The sequence below is a fragment of the Capricornis sumatraensis genome, chromosome 6 (genome assembly GCF_032405125.1).
Source record: "Capricornis sumatraensis isolate serow.1 chromosome 6, serow.2, whole genome shotgun sequence".
NCBI lineage: Eukaryota > Metazoa > Chordata > Mammalia > Artiodactyla > Bovidae > Capricornis > Capricornis sumatraensis.
The window spans coordinates 98,465,827-98,477,843 of NC_091074.1; positions in this window are offsets into that span (position 1 = coordinate 98,465,827).

The window sequence follows — 12,017 nt, forward strand, 5'->3', positions numbered from 1 at the left end:
AGATGGATTCTTGTCTTCTCTAACTATGCGCCTTCTGCACCCCCACTGGCTACTCCCTTCTTGAAGCATTTCCTTACCTTCCTTGCCTTCTATAACACAGCATCTTCCTGATTTTTCCTCCTTTTTATGTATATTATTCTTTGATACGACACCAAAGTCAATAAGTAACAACCATGTGTTGACTTTGGTATAATATCAAGGAATAATATGCACAATTATTTGAAAAGACTGTAAAAATACCCCTCTCCTTTCCAACTGCATATCTCTGTAAGTTGGATTTTCTTTGTTTATTTCAACCAAAAAACACTTCCAACATACTGACTGTGAGAGCAGATGAGTCTCCATCTGTTTTCCATTAGACCAAACAGTAAGGAGATTTGAAAAAAAAGTGAAACAATGCCATTTTTTCTCGAGTTTTTTTGTTTTTGAAAATATAGTCTTGTTTCATTAAAATGTGCTATGTCAATATGTAATAGAGTAATCATTGTTATCTTTAATGAATTAAATAAATATTAAAAAATTTTAATATGGCAAATATTGCTAGATAAAACCCATTAAAACGAAAGCTTTGTGAGGAGACCTCAATAATGTTTGAGGACAAAGGGGTCCTAAGACTAAAATGCTTGAGAATTTTTTATTTGTTGAAACAACTCTATGACCAGTTCCCTTCTCTCCGATCTTACCCCTCTCTAATCCTTCTCAGGCAAAGTGATTCTCCTGCAAGGCAATGTCATTATATCACTCTTCTGAATAAGCCCCAAGTGGGTCCCCACTTCTCTGGGGGTGAAATGGCCAGCAGGGTCCTTTACAAGCCTCCAATCTTATCTCCCTTTTCTGCTCCCACTCTCCCAGTTTCACTAGTCATGCTAGGTAAGGTAAGGCGAGGGTTAGTTGCTCACTTGTGTCCGACTCTTTGCAACCCCATGGACTATAGCATGCCAGGCTCCTCGGTCCATGGGATTTTCCAGGCAAGAATGCTGGAGTGGGTTGCTATTTCCTCCTCCAGGGCATCTGCCCTACCTAGGGATTAAACCTGGGTCTCCCACATTGCAGGCAGATTTCTTACCATCTACGCCACCAGGGAAGCCCTAAGGTAAGGAAATGGTTAGTTGTTCAGTGGTGTCCAACTCTTTGCGACCCCATGGACTGTAGCCCGCCAGGCTCCTCAGTCCCTGGGATCCTCCAGGCAAGACTACATGCTAAGTGCCTCACATTCTCTTGTCACATTTGTTCACTCTCACTAGAATTTTCTGTCCATTTTACCAACCCTTCTAATGAGTCAGTTAGGAAGCTGTCAATTACAACAACTGAGAAAAACCAACTTAGATTAAACAACAAAAGACATTTATTGGCTCATGTAGCTGAAAAGTTCACAGTTAGGGTAGGCTTGTCAAGGGCTGAGAAGCAGCTTGGCAGTGTCACCTCTCATCAATCTCTTGCAGAATAGACTTCGTCATAAGTCTGGCTCCCTTCGTGTTGGTAGGATGGGTGCCAGAAAACTAAAGACACCCATGTCCTTATCATGCCCAGTAGTTAAGAGTCTTTCTTCTCAAGTATTGCACAAAAGAACAGTGCTTCCTCTGATAAGAGTATATTAAGTCATTGACCACTGATGACCAGTAACTTGGATTCCCAGAAGTCCACAGCAGATGATCCCCCTGTATCATTCCCATGGCAACTGTGCTTTCCTCTCACTGACACTGACTGAGTAGATGGAAACTTCTTGAAGAATTATCATTCTCTTGCTTAACTTGAAGTAATTTGAGGTCAGGAACTGCTTGCTTTGTTTAATGTTGTGTCCCTAGTACCTGATATAATGAAGGAATGGTATACTATAGGTGCTCAATAAATGTTTGTTGCTTGGAGAAAAAGTAGACGAAGGAAGTGAGGCAACATCAGATTCTAACAGAGATCAAGAGAAGAGTGTCTGGAGTGAGAATGAAGGAAGAGTTTTCCAGTGTCAGAGACCATGTCAAGACCCTGCTCTGAGTTTTCAGATAGAAGTGTGGTGGATATTACTAAATATTTAAATATTTCATGTGTTACTTACAAGCTTTAGAGAAGGCACAATTTAAAAGTCAAATCTGATTCAGAGATTTTCTATCAGCCTGGTCAAAAATTTTATTTTAAGCTTTTTAATTATGAAATTGTCAGGTAGACTTTTTTAAATTATCTTTTTAAATGATTGTCTGGAAAATTTTGATAAACATAAGGAACTTAATCCTGAATTTTACATTTTAATCTTTCCTTTGTATCATGCCCTAGTGAGATGACTACTTTATATTTCAATAGCCCTTCATTTTGTGTCACTTTGAGAAGACTTTTGCAGATGCCTTGAATATGCCGATGAACATTTTGACTATATGCATGTGGGAAAAGAGCACACTTTGTTTGAAACTGCATATCAAGTACCCTATCTACACTATGGAAAGAATCCAATCTGAAGACTTAAAGATATAGCTCCAGATATTATGAATGTTAAATGAAGAGGAAATAACTCTCCATTTTTCTTGAGCATTTTTTTGGATTATTCGGGTTTATACTGAATAATTTTTTTAATGTTTATCATTGAGATCTTATTATCATTCTTCTGCTTTAAACAGGGATGGAAGCAGGGAATTAAAGGGAAGCTCTGGATTAATAGTCATGAAAAGCTTCCAGACAAAAATCTCAGTTTTGAAAAGTGATTCAATGCCTTTATAAAGCAGGCACACAAAAGTTTCTGGAATTGTATCGCATGTGCTATATTTTATACAAATCATTTCATTGATCCAAGCCCCAATTAGCTACAAAAAGTCACTACCACTAAGCCCCAATTTTACTGCTTGATTGAGCCTCCCTCATCAGAGAGACCCCCTAAGATTTGGGCTCTTCAACTAACTCCAAATGGAAATGCTAAATTCAGCCAAGTGTGTTCCCAGAAACACCTAGCTGGTATGTGCCTCTAAGGATCTGAGTTCTGAAGAAGACCCATCTTGACATTGGCAAGGTGACCTAGTTTCTGTCCAGTGGGAATCCTGGATAGAACATCTCTTATGTACAGATCAACCCATTCTGAGCCCACATCCCAACCACCAATACTACAGAGATACAAAAAAAAATCATAAGAGAATACTACAAAAAGTTAGATGCCATAAGAGATGTTGGGAAAAGTGGACAACTACATGTAAAAGAATGAGATTTTCTACTTCCTCAAACCATATGCAGAAATAAACTCAAAATGAGTTAAAGACCTTAATGTGAGACCTAAACCATTAAACTGCTAAAGTGAGCAGAGTCAGAACATCCTTTGACATACATCAAAGCAATATTTTTTGGATCTGTCTCCTAAGGCAAAAGAAATAAAAGCAAAAACAAAGAGTTGAGGTCTAATTAAACTTCAAAGTTTTTGCACAGCAGTGGAAACCATCAACAAAATCAATAACCTGGAGAACAGGAGAAAAGATTCACAAATGATATGATTGATAAGGGGTTAGTATCCAAAATACATACACAGCTCATACAACTCATAACAACAATAAAAAAGAAACCTGATTAAAAAGTGGGCAGAATATCTAAGATTCAAGACATTTTTCTTGAATATACAATACTTCACTAAAAAAAAAAAATGTCCTGCAGCTCAAGTGGAATAGTATGCACTGGTGGCCTCATCTGAGAAAATGCTTCACAGTAGAAATGAGGATGACATGGGGCCAGGTTCTGGCTCCATCCTATACCAGCAGAAGAAAACCAGCTCTCTTAAGTTTCCACTGGGAGCAGGAACCTTATGGACATTATTTAATTTCAAGCTCAGAATAACACTGCAGGTTAACTATTATATTCCAAACTCATAGAGGAAGAAATTGAAGCTGAGAGAGACTAAGAAAGTGCAGATTTACAGGGCTAGTGAGCACATAAACAGGAATTTGGACTTGGGGCCTGTTGAATTCAAAATCTTTATTTTCATCACAAACAGGCTATCCTTCCAGAGGGTGATCTGGGGCCAGTTACTCAAACACTTTATACTGACAAGTATGGCTTGATCATTTAACCACTCTGAGGCCTGAACCTACTTCCTAAGAACACCATGACCATCAGATGAGCCAGGAAAACCACTCTGTAAAGTGTAAGTCTGTGTCCCTTGTAAAGTATTTTTTATTATAAGGATGTCCCCTTTGTCACAAAATTTATCAGCATCAGTTCCCCATGAGGCACCCATGGCAGACTTCTGCACAAACTCCACACCATCAGCAAAGGCCAGCACAGTGTCCTGGTTTCAAGGCTATAATTTGCAAAGGGTTGTTTGTCTGTGCCATGCTTCTGGTCAGATAGAGACCAGGCTTGTTGTCTTTTAATTGCATATGTTAGAAGCCACAGCTAATTCAGGACAAGCTAAAACATTTGAAATCAATCCCAGAGTGGAAGCGCATCCAGTGGTATTCCAAGCAGTGCCACGTTACATAAAACAATGAAAGGAAGAGAAAACTGAATACAATAGTGTGCGTGGTGCACACCAACACTTTCAGACATGAGTATTTTATCCAAAGACATGTGATTTTATTTGAAGAAGAAATTCCTTTTTCATATGACTTTCTGGAAATCTTCTGGACATGGCTTATGTCCCACTGATATTTAATTTTATGAAGGCACAGAGACTGGGGGAAAATGTGTGAGCAGTGCCAGATAAAAATTCATGTAGCGCATGGGTGGATGAAGGAATGAGGAGGAGATGCAGACCTTCCCGATGCCACTGCTAGGAAGTCAAATGTGGGAGCTCAATCCCCAGCATTGTTTTCTGTCTAAAAGGTGCTCCTAGGAATTTCCTCTTGCATTAGAAAGTCATAGCCCAGTTCAATGTGTGGCCTGTCTTCTTTTAACTAAATATTGCTGTCTATCTGATTCTCCCTTGTCTATTATCCTGTTGAAATTCTTAGAAGAAAATGCAATCATCACATATCCTTTAAACAGACGTAGTCCTCTCTAACAGAATATGTTTTGCTGTTTCAACACCACATATTCAGACACGGGACATTCTCTGTTGCCTAAATGAAGTGAACACATTATGGAAGGATGTTTATGCATTGTGTTTGTTACAGTCCCTTGTAGAAGAAGACCTTATGTTTATTGAGGGTCTCCTCTCTATGAAGATCTTCACTTCTGTTTAGCAGCTGAGTCATTTGTTTGTCCATCTTGTGAGGCATGCAGCATTTTTTACTGAGCACTGGTTAGCTGCTGGGGACACAAAGATGAGGGTGACACAGTCCCTGACCTCAGGTCACTCTCATACCAATAGAGGTAGTTCAGTTCAGTTCAGTTCAGTTGCTCAGTCATGTATGACTCTTTGCAACCCCATGGACTGCAGCATGGCAGGCCTCCCTGTCCATCACCAACTCCCAGAGCTTATTCAAACTCATGTCCACAGAGTTGGTGATGCCATCCAACCATCTTATCTTCTGTCATCCCCTTCTCCTCCAACCTTCAATCATTCCCAGCATCAGGGTCTTTTCAAATGAGTCAGTTCTTCACATCAGGTGGCCAAAGTATTGGAGTTTCAGCTTCAGCATCAATCCTTCCAATGAATATTCAGGACTGATTTCCTTTAGGATGGACTGGTTGGATTTCCTTGCAGTCCATGGGACTTTCAAGAGTCTTCTCCAACACCATAGTTCAAAAGCATCAATTCTTCGACACTCAGTTTTCTTTGTAGTCCAACTCACATCCATACATGACCACTGGAAAAACCAAAGCTTTGACTAGATGAACCTTTGCTGGCAAAGTGATGTCTCTGCTTTTTAATATGCTGTCTAGGTTGGCCATAACTTTTCTTCCAAGGAGCAAGTTTCTTTTAATTTCATGGCTGCAGTCACCACCTGCAGTGATTTGGGAGCCCCCCAAAATAAAGGTTGTCACTGTTTGCACTGTTTCCCCATCTATTTGCCATGAAGAGATGGGACCAGATGCCATGATCTTAGTTTTATGAATGTTGAGTTTTAAGCCAACTCTTTCACTCTTCTCCTTTACTTTCATCAAGAGGCTCTTTACACCTAAAGAGGAGGGGTAGATGGGCATGTGACATTTCATTAAAAGCATTAGAGAAGATTCTATCATTTCTATGATAAAATTATGTTCAGAAAACTACGAAGTCAAAAAGTAGATTAAAGCTGCATATTTATCCAAAGGAACTGAAATCAAAGAGATATCTGAACCTCCATACTCATAACAGCATTATTCACGAGAGAAAAGATATAGAATCAACCCAAATTTCCACCGGTGGATGAATGGACTAAGTATAGTATATACATAAAATGAAATACTACTTAATACTAAGATGGAAGGAAATTCTGACACATACTACAATATGGACAAACATTAAGGACAGTGTGCTAAATGGAATAAGCCAAATACTGTATAATTCCACTTATATGAGGTATCTAGAGTGATTAAACCCATAGAAGTAGAGAATGGAATGGGATTGCCAGGGCTGGGAGAATGGGAAGTGAGAGTTATTGTTCAAGGAGTTCCAGCCACACAAGATGAGTAGGCTCTAGAGATATTCTGTGCAATATTGTACACATAGTCAAGAATAATGCACTGTTTACTTAAAAATGGTTAAGCAGATGCATTTATATTATGTATTTTTTATCACCCCCCAAAAAGCAGGGCAAGCACAGAGATGACCTAGAAAAGGCTAGTCCACCATTGAGCCCTCCCAAGAACACTATGAAAAAACAATCTTGCCCCATTTTACAGACAGAGGAGTTGAGGACTGAATTTCAGGTACATGTGACATGGAAGCCCATGATTTTCCATTATCCTGCAATATATTTTCCTCAGGTCACTAAGTTCATGTGACTCATCCTAGAAAATTTGCACATGGAAAGTCAGAATGTGCAGAAATTGTTATAGTATCTATTGTTTTTGTGAACAAAAAAGTGGGCTAAATCAAGAACCAAAAACTAAGGGGAAATGTACTAACCTCTGAACTCTGTTTACATGTATTTGTTTACTTAACTGCTAATAGAAATTATTTAATTTTCTTTTACAAAATCTATAATTTTTTAAAGCTGTAATGTGAAAACTATCTTCCAAACAATGGTTTCAATTAAATGGAGCTGATTTATTAAATAAGACTTTCCAGAATGTACTTCTTAAACACCACCAACAGCAGCTCCAAACAAACCCAGGAGCCAAACAGCAAGCAGGAGAACGCAGAATTCCTAGGAACCTTGAAAATACACTAAAACATCATTTTATGAAGAGACTTAAATATCTTCCCTCCTGAAGCAGTATTTGGAATTTTTGTTTACTGTTGTTTTGTTTAAAATACAAACATTAATTCAATATGATATACCAGTAAAACAAACTACTCTTGTCCCTTAAAAAGGAGATATGAATTCTCAAAAAACTTATAAACAAGACAAGTGATAAATAATGCATCTTGTTGGGTTAGAGTCATTGCTCTTCTTGGCTGTTAAATCAATCAGAGTGGAGGAAAACTGTTCACAGGATGATGTTACCTGTATGGCTCTCAACTGGAGGAGATTCTGTCCTTCAAAGACATTTTTGATTGTCATGACCTGGAGGTACTACCAGCATCTGGTGGGTAGAAATCAGAAATGTTACTAAACATCCTTCAATGCAGAGGATACTCTCCTCCAAAAAAGAAGTATTTAGTTCAAAATATCACTAGTTCTGAGGTTGAGAAATCCTCTCTTATGCCAATGATTAAATTGTTTTTCCTGCTCACTAGGTCTCAGATCAATAGAAAGAATAAGCAATTTAATTCCCTGCTGGGAAATAGAGCCTCAGGAAGCACACTGCTCATGGCTGGGAAATGTTTATTTTCAACTGTGTATTTTTATACAAATGACATCAAGTCATCCAAAAGGAGATAGAGTGATAGAATGCAGACACCAGAGAAACCAAGTTCTTTTCAGAGCTCTGCACTTGTATTACACCATATCACAAAGACATGACCAAAATGGCACATTTTCTTGACTTCCAACCAGACCTGAGAAGAGAACCATATCAAACTCAGTGCTCAAAATTCCATGTAATTTTTTAAATTTACCATGTAAGTTTCATATATTTAAACATTTCATTATTTAGTTTAATTATCTGATAAAAGGCTTCACTTGCCTTACAGCAAAACAGGATTAAGTTAAAATGAGAAAAAAAAATCAGGTCCATCAAACAAAAAATAAAAGGGGAAACAATAGGAAGTCAACCCAAAACGCAAAATCTTTCTCATAAATTTATAAAACCACCAGGGTTACCCTCAAGGAATCAAACCATCTCTCCTGTGCTCCTCAAACCAGTGGCCCTTATGTGGATGATCTCTTTATGTAGTTATCCAGTTGCCTCTGACTTGTTTCAGGATGTCCATCCTTTCTCTCATTCATGCAGGTTTTTCTCCACTTGCTTAGTTTTGTGCTATTTTATCTTCAACATTTGAGATCTTTAGTGTGTGTCCTCCTTCTCTACCACTGAAGAACCAATTACCCCCAAGTTTAGAAGTTTAAAACATGCACATTTGTGATCCTGAAGTTTCTGTGGATCAGGAAACTGGGTGCAACTTGGTTGTGGCTTCTACTTCAAGATTCTCAATAGACTGCAATCTCGGGACACCTGGGGCATGTTCATTTGAAGGTTTAATCAGGGAATAATCCACATCCAAACTAATTCATATGGCTGTCAGTAAAATTCAGCTTCTTAAGGGCTTTTTTTTGAAACCCTCACTTCCTCCCTGGCTGCTAATCAGAGGACACCCTCAGTTCCTTGAGAGCACCCTGCTCATCAGGGCAAGTTTGCAGAAAAGTCAGAAAGAGAATGCCAGTAGGATGAAAGTACTTTTGTAATCTAATCTCAGATGTGCTATCCCATCCCAGAAGCAAATCCTGAGGTCCACACTCAACACAAGGGGGCACAAAGTGGGGCCACACTTAGCAACTGCCAACCACAAGGTGCTGTTGGGAAAGCTCTCGCTTTCCTTTTGAGAAGGTTCCATGCTAGGGGGGCTACCTTCCCCTAGAGACAGAGACAAATTGAAAGCTTCTAATTTGCCTTTATTTCTTGTCCAATGTGACGCTAAGAAATGGGTAATTACAAGTACAATTTTAGTCCAGCAGTCCCAGACCACTGAGCTGGTGTGGCTGTGTGTCAGGGGAGTGGTTGTGCAGGGTTTTGTCTTCAGCCAACTCCCCACCCTATAGGACCAACCAAGCAACCAAGGGAGCAGGGGTGGGACTGAATGTGACCACTTTCATCATCTTCCCCAGAGCAGCTCAGAATGTCCAGCACAACTTTGCCTGCATGTTTTGGGAAATAAAGTGATAGCTTTCTCCATAATTATTCATTGGCATGTACATATCAAGATATAAGGCAAGTGAATTTTCTGGGCATTTGTAGTTATACTCTCTTTTGACTTAAAGCAGATATGCAAGCCGTCTTTTTCAAAGTGTTTGAAGCTATCATGTTCAACAGTAGTCAGCAGTAACTCTGATGCTAGGAGGGACTGAGGGCAGGAGGAGAAGGGGACGACCAAGGATGAGATGGTTGGATGGCATCACTGACTCGACCGACGTGAGTCTGAGTGAACTCCGCAAGTTGGTGATGGACAGGGAGGCCTGGCGTGCTGCAATTCATGGGGTCACAAAGAGTCAGACACGACTGAGCAACTGAACTGAACTGAACTGAACTGAACTGAACTGAACCACAATATAATGCTTCATTCACTTCTCAGGGGAAGAACATAGGGAATTTCAAGCTCTGTTTGGGAAAGTTTCTGGGAGCCTCCCATAGGTATAAACTCCTCAATACCAAAATCAGCAGCAAGGTGCTAGCCTTGTTCCCAGGGAGAGGAGCCTGAGGCTTGAGTTCTTGGAAGGAGTAGGGAAGAGGCAGGAACTGAGTCATAGAAAGAAGAACAAATAGAGGGAAATGCTTGCCCAAGTTGGCCTCAGCTTCGTAAGAGCACAATTGATGGCTACATCTTGCCAGAGTCTGCCTGAGAGGGTGGTCTCACCAGACAGTCCACCCAGCAAGGAAGAAGGAAGGGTTTTTCCACTGATGAACAAGTCACCGCATGGAGAACCAGCTCCCTTTACACCTGGCCAACAGAGAGTTCCAAGGGGTATAGGTGTGTCAGTCACAGGGCCACATATGATAGCAACAGAGCACAAAATACCTTCCTCCATGGAAGAGAGAAATCTCCAGCTTATGAGAATTTGGTTGTTGCCAGACCATCTTCCTGGAGTGATTGAGTCACATCAAGCAGAGAACCCTGGAGGGGAAGTCTAGGTTGGTGTGTAAACAGGTCCTGATACAAAAACAAAAACATGTATTTGTCTATAGTACTTGAACTTGGAGGGTTTCACTAGGCTAAGGACTTCAGACAGGTCTGGGAACACTGTAAAAGATGTCTGAAATGGGTGTGGACAATGAGCCTAGGTGTATGGCAGTTGAAGAAATACAGGAGTCACCTGGGACTTGGGAACCCAGGATCCCTGCAACGGACCTCTCTGGAGCTTAGGTAGAGGTAAGAAGATGAAATCAGAATTGCAGGAAACCAGGCATAGCACCAAGAACTCTACTCAATGCTCTGTGGTGACCTAAATGGGAAGGAAATCCAAAATAGAGCTGATTCACTTTGTTGTACAGCAGAAACTAACACAACATTGTAAAGCAACTATACTCCAATAATTTTGCTAATACACAAATAAAAAATAAATTAAACAAAATTCTTGTTTGGGGAGGCATCTAAGACACTGCCTCATTTGTCCCAATGAGGCCATGCCAGAGGCCTCAGTTCGCAGATTTAGAAACTCTTCTTTGCCCCTGGGCATTGTATGTGCTGCTCTCACCTGGAAGAGACTCAACTGTCAATCTGGAAACTCCATTCTCATTGTCAAGCACTCAGCTTACTTGTCTCCTCTGACCACCGCACTGAGGGATTCTTCCTCCCTGCACCCTCCTATCACAGGCACTGCACATTCTATGTTACCTCTTAGTCTCCTCCACTGGAATGTGGACTCCGTAAAAGACATGAGCCACATGTTCACTGTGCTATTACTGTACCATGCTCTAACTGTAGCACAGTGCTAACAGCTTCTGATGTACTTGATAAACAGATGGATGGATGGATGGATGGATGGATGGATGGATGGATGGATGGATCGAGTCAAGACAGAACTGAGGGTCTAATAGGCACCAGTTATTTTGTGATGGCTCCAGAATTTCTACTTAGAAAGGACTTGGAAGTGGCAATTGTATTGGAAAGAAATGCTTTGTAACTTTTTATACAATGCTTTGGACAAGAATGAGAAAATTATTCAGTTTTGAAGATGGGCAGAGATCTGATGAGATTATGAAGCTAAGCTCCAGCTTCCTCTGAAACTAGCACTTTGTGTAACCCCAGCTCTAAGACAGATTCTGAACTAGGTGCTAGAGATAAAATGGGACCTGAGACTATGGGTGTGGGCGTCAAGGATCTCACAGACTAGATGAGAAAGGATACAAAATGGAAAGAGAAAGGGAATTTATGTCGACAAGGAAATTTATGCTAAAGGCAGATTGTGTTGAAGAGGGACTGCTTCTTAACCAGTGACAACTGAAGCTATTGGAGAAGCTGGAGTTTCGAGGACTTGAAGTAGTCTGGCCCCAGAAAAATTAGGAGAAGGTAAAAAAGGAAGTATGTGAACAAATTACCATGAATAAAAATGCTGAGTTTGTTTGAGGACTAATAGAAAGAAGCAGAAAACTGATATACGATATATATGAAATGAAATAAAGGAATCCGGTAATGAAAGTCATAGAGGTGAAGAACTTGGGAGCCACAAGATCTACTTTCAAAATCTCCCTTTTCTTTCTTGATCCTGGGCAAGATATTTCACCACGCTGTGACAGTTTCCTACTGTGACATGAGGTGGCAGTGGTACCTGCTTGAGGGTGGGTGGGAGAAGCACACACAGCACATGGGAGCAGCTAGTATAATGACCAAGGTCACTGATGCTATTTATTCTGCAGACAGCCAGGCACCA